The sequence below is a fragment of the Neofelis nebulosa genome, chromosome 10 (genome assembly GCF_028018385.1).
Source record: "Neofelis nebulosa isolate mNeoNeb1 chromosome 10, mNeoNeb1.pri, whole genome shotgun sequence".
Taxonomy (NCBI): domain Eukaryota; kingdom Metazoa; phylum Chordata; class Mammalia; order Carnivora; family Felidae; genus Neofelis; species Neofelis nebulosa.
Genome location: NC_080791.1, coordinates 93,056,398 through 93,068,784, shown reverse-complemented (window position 1 = coordinate 93,068,784; position 12,387 = coordinate 93,056,398). Strand labels below are relative to the sequence as shown.

General features: G+C 35.0%; 1 pseudogene; it reads right to left on the bottom strand.

Moving 5' to 3' along the window:
• Nucleotides 1-1,076: 1,076 nt before the first annotated feature.
• On the bottom strand, nucleotides 1,077-4,498 carry LOC131486643 (non-histone chromosomal protein HMG-17-like; annotated as a pseudogene).
• Between the last annotated feature and the right edge of the window lie 7,889 nt (nucleotides 4,499-12,387).

Below are 12,387 nucleotides of genomic sequence, written 5' to 3'. Positions count from 1 at the left end.
GAAAAGAGAATAGTACTTTTTAATCCAAGGATTCTTTTTCCCTTTTTTTACCCCAAGCCAAACTGTATCCAGCTTTATCAAAGATGCTTTTCATAAACAATCATGGTGTTATAGGCAAGATATGGACATATAATCATTAACAGTATACAACCTTCAAACTCCCTTCTTTAATGGACAGCCCAAATCAGAAAGCCACTATAAAATCCAATGAAATCTTTATGTGATTCTCTGAACAGGGAAAGTTTAGATGAGGGTTGACATTTCACATTTAGCATGTTGTTTAACAACTTTTCACAAGCCAACCCTGACTTCCAGAAAATGAAATCTAAATGGCAGCATTATCAATTTGAAGATGGACAAGCTAAAAAAGGAGCTCTTTTGAGAGATGCCATCTCAATAGCAGATTGCCTGATGTACCGGGAACCATTTTTGGTGGTCAAGTTCCAACAGGTTTCTGGATTTAAGGGAGTCAAGTCTATACAGAAGGTAGAGAGGGAAAATAAGACATAAAAAAATGAATTTTAGTTTTTCTACACTACAAGATGTTTGTCCCAAGGTGGCTAATGTCCATCAGCATCAAGGAAACTGTCCTCCCGGGAACCAAGAGGAAGTTTCTCAAAACTAGAAAGGAAAGGTGTTTTCCCTTATATCAATCCAGCTTCAGAGATAGTCTATTAGTGACATATGCTTTTCTCCCGAAACAACAATGAAGTGTTCTCTGTGCTAACAACTAGCTTAAAAAAAAAAGTAAAACAGAATTCTGCATTTTTTATATTTATTTGAGAGAGAGAGAGAGGGAGAGAGAGAGAGAGAGCATGCACATGTATGTGTACGTGAGCACAAGCAGGGGAGGGGCACAGAGAGGAGGAGGAAACGAATTCCAAGCAGGCCCTGCACTGTCAGCACAGAGCCTGATACAGGGCTTAATCTCATCAACCCTGAGGTGACCTGAGAGGAAATCAAGAGTTGGACATGTAACCAAATAAGCCACCCAGGTACCCCCCAAATTCTGCATTTTTATAAAACTTGATAAGAATAGTATTTCAAACACTATAGTCACCAGAAGTATACAGTTATCAAAAATGCACACACTTCACTTGGCATCTCCAGCACCTTCAGCTTTCTGTGTCTGGTCTGTTTTGACAACTCCATTGTCTGCAGTGTTATTCCCATCCTTGCAGGCATCAACTTCCCTGTTTTTTTCCTTTGGGTACCTTCTCTCCTTTCTTTGCATAGGCCTCTTTAGGCTTGGGCTTTGGAGGAGCAGTTTCAGCAGATAACCTTGCAGATCTTTTCTGTGATTCATCCTTCACCTTGGCTTTATCTCCTTTAGCCTCCCCTTCAGCCTCTCTCTTGGACGTGGTGACGCTGGAGGGTGGGCTTTAGTGGGTCAAGGGGTCCTTCTCACTAGGTTTTCACACTCCTCCTAAGGATTCTTGTTGCCTTTTGATACCTAAATTAACTTTTAGAACACTTGAAGCACTCTTTGAGGTCAGCACCTGAAGGCATTGGTAATCACACACACACACACACACACACACACACACACACATGCTGAAAATACCACTCAACAATCAAAAATAATGAAATCTTGCCATTTGTGACTACGTGGATGGAACTAGAGTATATTATGCTAAGCAATATAAGTCAGGCAGAGAAAGACAAATATATAATTTCACTCATATGTGGAATTTGAGAAACAAATGGATGTAGGGAAAGGGAAGGAAAAATAAGATAAAACCAGAGGGGGAGGCAAACCCTAAGAGACTTAAATACAGAGAAGAAACTGGGGTTTGCTGGAGGGGAGGTGGCTGGGGGATGGGCTAAATGGGTAATGGGCATTAAGGATGACACTTGTTGGGATGAGCCCTGCTGTTGTATGTAAGTGACGAATCTTTGGGTTCTACTCCTGAAACCAGTGCTATACTGGTTAACTAACTTGAAATACATTTAAAATAAAAAAAAATAATTTACATTGTACACACTTTAACTGGTCTGTACATACCATGGCAGGTGATTTTGTAATAAACTATAATTGGGCTTCCTACTAGTAAAAATAGTCTTTGCTTAGACTGTGGAGGTCTTTCTGAAGATTTTTTTTGAAAAGACACTTGATAGAAAAAAAGAAAGTCTGGCTATGCTATTATGAAAGAAAATTAGAAAAATTATTTTGAGTGTGACCTTTAGAGCCAATGGCTCTCCTGAGATAATAGTGGGCCTGTCATTCTTTTTGGACCAAAGTTGTTAGCTTTATGCAACTACTGTATACTGCAAGGTTTTCTAGAATGGGAGACTTTGCATAATGTATTACATGTCTCAGTTCACACCAAGGGGCTAGGAAAAGCTCAAGTGGCATAGTCTGATAGATGTTCCAGAGATGGACATTTTAATTATAATCAGATGCTAAATTATTTCCATGTGGGTTGTATTATTACTTTGAGAATTTCTTAATACATGCTTGAAGCATTTTCCCTAGGAAGTAAATGTTTCTAATTTTTACTGAATTTAGCATCTAAAAATGTTTGTCCCTAGTAGTTTTGTTTAAACAAAGACATCATTGGATTACAGATAAGGAACTGTTTCTAGATTAAGAATGTTACTTATATAATAACCGTGCCCAGTTAATTATTTTCTCTCAATATTTAAAACTCAGGTTAATCATATTAACAGAATCAAAAGACAAAATATAATTAGAATATAAATAATATTAACAATAACAACAATTTTAAGACATAAAATGAGGCAAAGCATGGAATTTGAAATGACAAATATGTGTAAGCTTCTTGTGTGAACCTATAGAAATTGATTAGCTTTTCTTAGTCATAATTTCTTTCTTGCTAAAAATAGAATTAATAAAATTTGTTTCCTTATAGAAAATAAGTGGAAAAAAGAAATGAATATATTTTTGTTTATTTCATACAATAGACAGCACTTTAGTATGTATTTAAGAATTGGTACCTTAATTTTGTTACTGTATGGAGCACATTACAGTTTACAAATAATACTTTCATAATGAGTAATATTTTCACTACCTTTTCTTTTTTATATGCAAGTGAAACTGAGAGTTTAGATGATTTTCTCCAGTTTTGCATGTAGCAACTTTCTAAGTGATGTCTTCATCTATTACACAAATATTCTGATGTTTTACACTATCTTAAAGTCTTTACAACTGAAGAAATTGAGGCACAGAGAGCTGAGATCATCTTCTAGGGATCGCACAGCTAAGGTATAATGAGACAGGACTCCTAATCTCAGCAAGATCTCAAGCTCTTTATGTTACAACACTCTGAACCCCCACACAGTCAAGGACACCATGCTGCACTTACAATCTAATCTCCATTCCCTCTTTCACTGTATTTTCCATCCTCTTATTATTAAAGCCACTTATTTTTCCCCAAACAGACCATCTACTTTCCACCATGTTTACCCACATCCTAAAATTTTATCCCCACTTTTCTTTACTGATTGCATTCCTGGTGTTCTCTCAAATTTTGTGGACATTGGCCTCTCTTTTGAATTCCTTCAATAAACTACCAGACAAAATCACATCACCTTTGTGTTTCCATTGCTCCTTATACAAGTGTTTCTTATAACCCATTATAAACCAATAATAAAATATCTAACCACTGTTTTAGAACATGTGTCTAACCTAAACATTTTACATGTTTACTCATTTAAGATCACAAAAGTCTTATGGGTGGGCACCTGGGTGGCTCAGCCGGTTAAGCATCCAACTTGGGCTCAGGTCATGATCTCAGTGTCCATAAATTCAAGCCCCATGTCCGGTTCTGTGCTGATGGCTCAGAGCCTGGAGCCTGCTTCAGCTTCAGATTCTGTGTCTCCCTCTCTCTCTGCTGTTTCCTGACTCACACTCTCCCTCTGTTAAAAATAAAGATTATTTTTTTAGTCTTATGGTTTACTTATTATACTACTTTTACAGACACGCAGGTGAGGGAAATTTCCTGTTTACCCAGCTCAGCCTTCATATACTTCCTGGTTTCATGTTATATCTTTTCCCACCCATTCACCTTCAGTTTTTGGTGTATTCCATACTTACAGTTTCTCTCTTCTAGACGGCAGATAGTTAGGCTTTGCTTATTGATCCATTCTGGACATTTCTTAGTTGGGATTTTCATAAAACATGTCCTTATTGGTGTGATGGTTATTGTTTATGGAACAAACTGCCATGTGAACACAGAAATAGAGAAGCAGAGAAGGTGTTACAGGGGAGAGGATACTTGATTTCACCCTTGAAGAGCAAATGAAGAAGGTCATATGTGCCCAATGGTGATAACATCACTGACAGAGGAAATGGCATGTGCAAAGGTACAAAGTTCCAAAATAGCAAAGGTATAGTATATAAGAGATATTTGGCACATGTACCTTTTTAATGTACTTTTCTATAGGAGTACTGGATGCCTTCTACTGAAGGATTGAGTTTTGCTGTCACATTTTTACAGATGAACTCCTGGTACTTTACATCTCCTGGCAGAACCATGACTAATTGGAACAGCTTTCAATGTGCTAATTAAGTTAGATTCCCTAAATCTCTCTTTTGAGGATTAGAACTAGGAAGCATGGGCATTCGTATTGGAAAATGGTAACACACCAAAAAATATATTTGATGAGGGTAAGAAAGCAATAAATGTTTATGTAGTTATTTTGTCTTTACTTACAGAAAACAGTGTATTCCTTTCAACATAATTTCCAATTAGCAGCATGGCACTATTTATTTTTACCATATAGATCTATTAGGTGTACTTCAGAGATGTTTTCAAGATTCCTATGGTGCCTTTTTTGGCTACCCTAGGAGAGAATGTCGTGAAAATGATAGCTGATACAATCGTGGCAAAGATAGTATGAATGAATGAAAAAGAGAAATCAACTCAGTTCTGTCCATTTCCTTTGTGCTATTTCAGTGTCATATCACGAATATTTAATCATGCCTCACCGATGTAGGGAAATAGCGGGTGATATGAACAATAATGGGAATGGATACTAACATGATGAGAGATGGTTATGTTTTTATGTGTTCTATAAAGTCCCACATATCATTATGGAATTCCATAAATAATGGCAAAACTGGCTTAATATATTCAGTAACTGATGTTCCACTTGAGATTGGGATTGACCGTGTTTTCATATTAGAGAAAAAAAATACTAATCCAAAACAGTTTAAAGGGATGGAAAACACTACAAATCAAAGTTGCGAAGAAATGATAGGCCATTTTCTTTATATTAAAAAAAAGAGTAAAAAGTGCTGAATTATGGCGGAGACTTGAATGGACCATAATGAATCTCGGTGGCTGAAAGCTGATTCAAAATAAATGGAGATAATTAACAGATTGGAGATCTGCAAGCAACAGGTAATTGGATTATCAATGGATAATTTGTTTCCATGGACGTTTTTACTATCTGCACATCTGCAATATTTCATTCTTGTCATTTTGTTCTCTGAAAGAATGTCCTCAAAACTTAGTTAATCCCCTGTATGATCTCTGTAATTAAGTTATTTTGAAGAGATGGCTACTGCTTTTTTATCCTCAAACAACATCCAAATCCCTCATTTTAATTACAAATGACACTTTATTTCCTCTGTTTTGTACTGACCCTTTGAAAAGAGTGAGGCTTTTTTCATTCTCTAGGGAGCACAAACCCAAGTTTAATAACCTCGATCTTTTAAAATATTGATTCATTAATCTGGGTGTTTTTGCTAGTCACAACAATTGAACATTTCAAGTTTCAAATATCTTTTCATCAAATTTCTAACTCTGCCATAAATTTGAAAGTTTCAAATGTGCAGTGAGCCTCTACATTACCTGCTTTTCTGTCTATTGTCATGTCAAGCCTATCATGGTCAATTTTCTCTTTTTCTAAGGAATATGGAAGACCACTTCCCTTTGTTGGTGGGAAGAAAAGGCAGTGGGTGTCAACATTGTTGCAAAGATTTTGTTCAATATATCTAAAGCATGTAGCAAATTTCAAACACAAGAAAAGCAGATAATAAAACTAGGACTACTAACCAAACCCATGAGGCCCAAAGTCACAGAAATGGTAAGCCAAGAATTTTGTGAAAGGGCCATTATGTGTGACAGAGAGAAACACCGTTAATGGACCCAGGTATTGTATGAAAAGCACGCTCTGAAGCCAGACACACTGGCTTCCTATCCCATTCTTACCTCTTGTTAGCTATATAATGTTGCATAAATTACTAAACATCTTGATTCATTCACCTATGAGTAGAACATAATATTAATCCCCAAATGCCAAATCTATAGAAATGATTAAAAGAATAATAAAGATCTTAGAGCAGTGTCTTCTGACACATGGTTATCCCTATGTTAGCATTTATTATTGTTATTGCGGTTAAGAGAATAACCTTGGATGTGTGAACTCATAGTTAAATTAAGTTGTGACAACCATCTAGAATTCAATCAGATGTTACTATGATATTAAATGTTAAATTCCTTCAAGGCTGGTAAAATATCAAAAGAATGAAACCTTTTATCAAGTTCTATGGTCTTCAAGACTAAACAAAGATATTTAAATATCATATAATTGAAATCTTTTAAATATCACATAATTGACTAAAAATTGTGATTTTCAAGTAAAAATCATGCTAAATTTTTAAATACAATATTAGAACATTTTAAGACAACTTGACACAATATTTGTTAATTTATTTTTTCAGATTCATGACATTCACTTATATTTTCAGAAGGCCTGATAGAACACTGAGATACGTAAAAAGATGTTGAGTATATTATACTTATAAAATACAACTAGATATATTTGAAATATATAAGAAAATTTAATTAGTTAAGCAGTAAAATTTCCCATAAAAATAATTGTCAAAATTTTCTGTTTTTACAAAAATATGAGTTAGTAAACTGAAGTAACAGATTTTTAAATTTATATAAAATTCTGAAATTTAAAACTAAAACTCTGGGTAGTTTTTTTCTTGGGGGAAAAGTCTTCAAGGGAATATGTGTGTATATGGATGCATATCATATTTACCAATCTTATCTTCAAACTGGTTTGATAATTTATTATCAACATCTTTCTACTCCTAGATTGTGAAAATTTTCTGAGTATTTGGAACTAATTTGAAAATCATTTGGGGTTCCAGGTATTGTATCTGGGCATCATAAATTGAATAACAAAAGGCTTAATTTGTTGAGATTTGGGGGGAAAGGGTAACATACATATTTGCACTATCCTCTGGAAGATAAGTATTACAGATGAAGGTCAAAACAACCAGTGATAACTGGAGCCTTCTCGTTTGAGCCAGATCACGCGAATATAGAAGTCAATGAGTGTAAAGTTGTATAGTATTTTTGGAAAATACAATGGTTACAAGAGAATGAGGATATTTGGGTCCTTTAAACTTTCTACACTTCTCTGTGTTTTTCAAGACAAGGCTTTTCTTTAAAAAAGAACTTTTGTGTTTGCACATTTTATATGATCCGGTCATTGTTTTCTCTTTGTTCTTCTCTACTTTTTGAATAAAGTGCTTTTGTGATTGGGATTGTAATAGTTTCTGGTCTCAGTTGGTGCCTTGGTGGAACCAAGGGTAGGATTTCTGTACACGTTTAGAAAAGCATTTTGGAGGGGTCATTGATCCCCAGGGGAGGAGACTAGCAGAGAAGGGAAGAGTCAAGAGCTAAAATTTACTGAGAATATAGTAAGATGCCTTACTGTCATCATTTGTGATCCCTTAATAACAATTATGTTGGCATAATTACCCATGTTTTAAAGGTTGAAAATGAAACAACAAAAAATCTGAGATTGTGACTAAGGTCACATAGTTGGTAATTGGTAGGAAGCGTATCAAACTCAGGTATGATGCCAAAGTCTTTAATTTTTCTAAAAATAGTAAAGGAAGTGAAACCTAGTGATAATGTCAGATTTGTTTCCCACCAAAAGATTTTCATTTCAGACTTTTCTCCTTCTCCATTTTAATTTTTAAGAGGATATCTTTATTTGACCTTTATAATTAAATTTATCATGAGGAATCTATTTGCTTATCCCAGAGAGGTATATTATTATGTTCTATGTCTGCTAGGTTGAATTCTCACTAGTTTACAGAAGTCATTTTTTATTCTTAATTTATTTTTGTCTGTTATTTTCCATTTTGTTTTTGCCATGTGGTATTAAATAGTACAAGACCCTTTCTTAATGATTTTTGAAAATATATGGAATCAATGCCCATGGCCAAATTTATTTGCTTTCACGGGAAGAGTAATGTTAATGTCAAGTGTCTGTGTTTTTCCCCTTAGGATCTGTTTTAATGACTCTATGCGTAGGTAATCCATGACTTTTGAATGCGTACCAAAGTGAATTGCTTTGCTTCACACCATTGTAACAATCCATTCAGCCAGAAGAGGCCAACAGAACACAAATTAATGATGTTTGCATTGATTCTGTGTGAGTCTAAATTACTGTAATGGAAATGTCTACACTGTCTTGAATATTTTTTCTACTGGCATTTAAGAAGTAGTATAACTGTTTTCTCAATGTATCACCAACTGATTTGCGGAGGAGAGGAAATTATAGCTACCTGTTCCCATTGCTTACTTGATTCCAGACATTTTGCTAAATATATTACAAACATTTTCTCAATAGGATATGGGTTTTAATTAGTTGTAGGCTATTTATTTGTGTTTTTTCAAGCAAAAGTTTTATCCTAAGGCTAGTCTTGGAATGTGAAATAGAAGTTTCTGATGATAGTTCTCTTTAAAAAAAGCCATTGTATTCCCACTGCTACTTCTGTAGGATTCCTGAGAATGTGAGATCAAAATAGGAAAAGGGGCAGGGGGAACCTTGGGTAGCATGTGGCCTTTCAGGTAATTTGGTGATTGCAAAATTGTCAAGAGAGTTGCCATTTATTTGTAGTGACTCTTTGGAAAGACTTTATCTCCTGTGGGTATAGCAACAGTTCTGAAGGTTATGTTAAAAATCTTGAGGGCAACTACTGATTAGTCTCAAAGTTGACCAGGGACCACTTCATGACCACCTGATAATTTCTATCAGTTTTTCTCCCCTAAATTTTAGCCCCAACTATGGTTATGCTGAGGGACTCTGACAGTCATTCCAGATGGTGGCTTCCACCATTCTGCATGGAGACACTCTGCCCATCATTTCTGCATTCTGAATCTCCCTCTACATTTAGTCTTTTATTTTAAAACAAATTCATTTAGTGACCACTGTGTAAACACACTGACATCTTCATAGACAATTCTCATCTTACTACAGATCATCTCTCCATGCGTTATCTTAGGTATAAAAATGAAGATTAAAACATTTTCTAATGCTGTGCCATAGAGATAAGTAAGGTGTTTTGTTGGGCCCATGTGTGTGAGCAGTTTCTATTTTTTAAAAATATGCAAATTAGGAAAGTCTTCAGAAGTGACCTTAGAAATTTTAATTGAGGCAGGGCTCAGTAAATAGAAATTTACTATTAGTGTCCCTCTTTTACAGATGAAAAAAAAAATTGGCTTGGTGAGTTAAGGGAACTTCCTGAGATAATATGGTTACTAACTACTAACTAGACCTCAGTTTCATCAAATATCTGGACTCTTAATAACTAATTAAAATATTTAAGCTTTCACTGAGAGAGATGATGCAAATTATTTGATTCTAAAATATTAGTTTCTCTGTTCTTTAAATTTTATGAAGGTTGATGTCTTAAGGATCTAAAGATCACTTCACCTGCAAATGACTTAAACACAATTTCTAAATTTTTTTATGTTTATTAATTTTGAGAAATAGAGAGAGAGACAGAGTGTGAGCAGGCGAGGGGCAGAGAGAGAGGGAGACACAGAATCTGAAGCAGGCTCCAGGCTCTGAGCTGTCAGCCCAGGGCCCAACGTGGGGCTTGAACTCGCGAGCTGTGAGATCATGACCTGAACCGAAGTTGGACCCTTAACCGACTGAGCCACCCAGGCGCCCTGTCTAATAAGAGTTGTTATTGAAGCAGTGGATATCAAGTACTGTTCTGGAATTAAGAGACAGAGTTTCTTTTTCTAGGGACATACAATTTGCAGCACCCAGATGACTTTTCTCTGAGCTAATTCAAGTCTTTGTTCGCACATAGGTAATATTTATTCTTTGATAAAATTTAAAATAGCAGTTGAATAATGATCTAAATCTTTCTAAAGCATGTCCACATGTTTTGGTGCCTTGTACCCAGCCATTGTTTGCAAACTGGTAGAGCGTAAGTTAAAAATACGTTATGAATGTATTTATATCTGTCTTTGTATATCTAGTTAACCAGTTTGTCTGAAAATGAGTCATTTCAATTTATAAGTGTCTGACTGGTCCAACAAAAGGAACATTTAGTCATGGGAATCAGTTGAGCTCTTTGTACATGTAGAAAAAGGTAAATAATTTATAATCCTGGTCTTGACTTATTAAATTGATGGAGACACGATGATGCATGGCAGGTGCCTGGCTACCCTCCTCTTCATGACAGGACTCATTTTCTACAAAACTACCATTCACAGAGACTGCATTTATGTTTTTCCCTCCCTCTTTTACAACGTGTTCTTTTTCCTGCTCAGTTTCCTTGAATTAGGCCTTCCACAATTATCTGCCGTAGTACTTAATAATTTTTGATGGCACCAATGGCTTACCTGAGTTCCTGCATGGGAGTAAACCATGACTTAAAGTTTGAAGAATGTCCTTGGACTCCTAAGTAGTAACTCAGTATTTGATAGACACACAAATCCCATGAAAGAAAAGTAAACCAATTTTTTTGTAATTTTATCTACTGCTGAAGATATTATTTGTTCAGGAAAAAAAGGAATGAAAATACTGCTACAGGTGTTGGGAATAGTTATTAAATAAATAAATACTAAAAAGAAAATTTTCTTTTGTCTGTCAAAACCCTCTAGTGTTGCCAAGTCATTTCGTATCTGATGTTCAAGAGAGACAGGGCCACTCTCTTCAAAGGCTCATGAGAAAAAAAAAATAACTTTGCAACTTCTAAAGAACAGAGGAAGAAGATAATGATGAGAAAATATTTGTGTTATTCCTCAAAGCAGAGAGAAATTTGAAAGCATTAATAAAAAGTCTTCCTGGGAAACTGAACTTTATTAATACTAACAAGGTGACAGAATGATATAGTGTTCTTATTCTATTTCATTTTAAAATATAGAAAGGATAAAATTTTAATGGTTAAGGTGATCCAGTTTATATTTTTATAGTCCTGGTTGTGTGTTTTCTTTCAAATCTAGCTTGTTACACAGATACATTGAGTCACTTCTCTCTGCTACACAGGTGCAGAGATCATTAGAATATGTATAGCTTGACTGACTCCTATGGGTAGTTTGCTGATGTATTTGTTTACAGAGAAGAGTGTCTTTGATCTCAATAATATATTTTTAGACATTCAGCCTACAGGAGGGTATACATTATCACCTCTCTTACACACACTCAGAGAAAATCATTTGTTTCTTTGCATAGTCTTGACACCAACCAACAGTGTTTATATCACATTTGTTAAAGAATAATTTTCGGGAAAAAGTAAAATCATGAATCTCATACAGAGACAAAATGAACATGTGATAAAGATTGAATTTAACTCATTATTAATGAGGGAATGTGTAAGATATTACAACGAGTTTAAAAGAGAATGCCAAGAACAGACACATTTATAAATCAAGAATATTAAAATGAATGTGCAAATGAGGAGGGCAAACTAACTTCTAACACAGTGGCAGGGAGAAGTCAATTGAACCTTTACCAGACAAAATTTATTTCCATGTGTATACACAATCATTTTTGCATTGCCATGAATTATTTATAATTTTGAGAATTATCTATAACTTGTAAGTAGCTCAAAGGCAGTGAAAGATTATAATCAGATAACCAATTAAATGGGTGTAGTAAAAAAATATATAATTGTCCACTGGAGATATCCAGTAATTTTTCATACTGATTACAAATTGTTTTACACACTGAAAAGTTCTGGCTGACGTGTTGGCTACCTCTCTGATTATTTTCTGTGTATTTGTACATCTTTTTCCTTCTACCTAGATACTGGGATTCTCTGGGTCAAGAACTGTGCTTTGCTTTTTTAGGTTGTTTGCTTTCTACTCCCAATACAGAGTGGGTGAAAACTAGCTACTTCTTAAATAGCTGGTGGAATGAAATTATAACATTGGGTGTTGTTAGTCAACCACAATGAAACTTTTGATCTTCATGGTGGGTTGTTTGATAACACACTGTAAAAATTGTTTTTGGAAGCTTAGGGGAGAATGATGTTTATTTTGTTGGATATAACTGGTTAATAGCAACACTTTCAGCCTTGCTTCACATCCTTAATTTATGCTCTTATATAATTTTATTGTCAAGAGCTCTTTTGACCCCAGCTTGGTGTAAGCA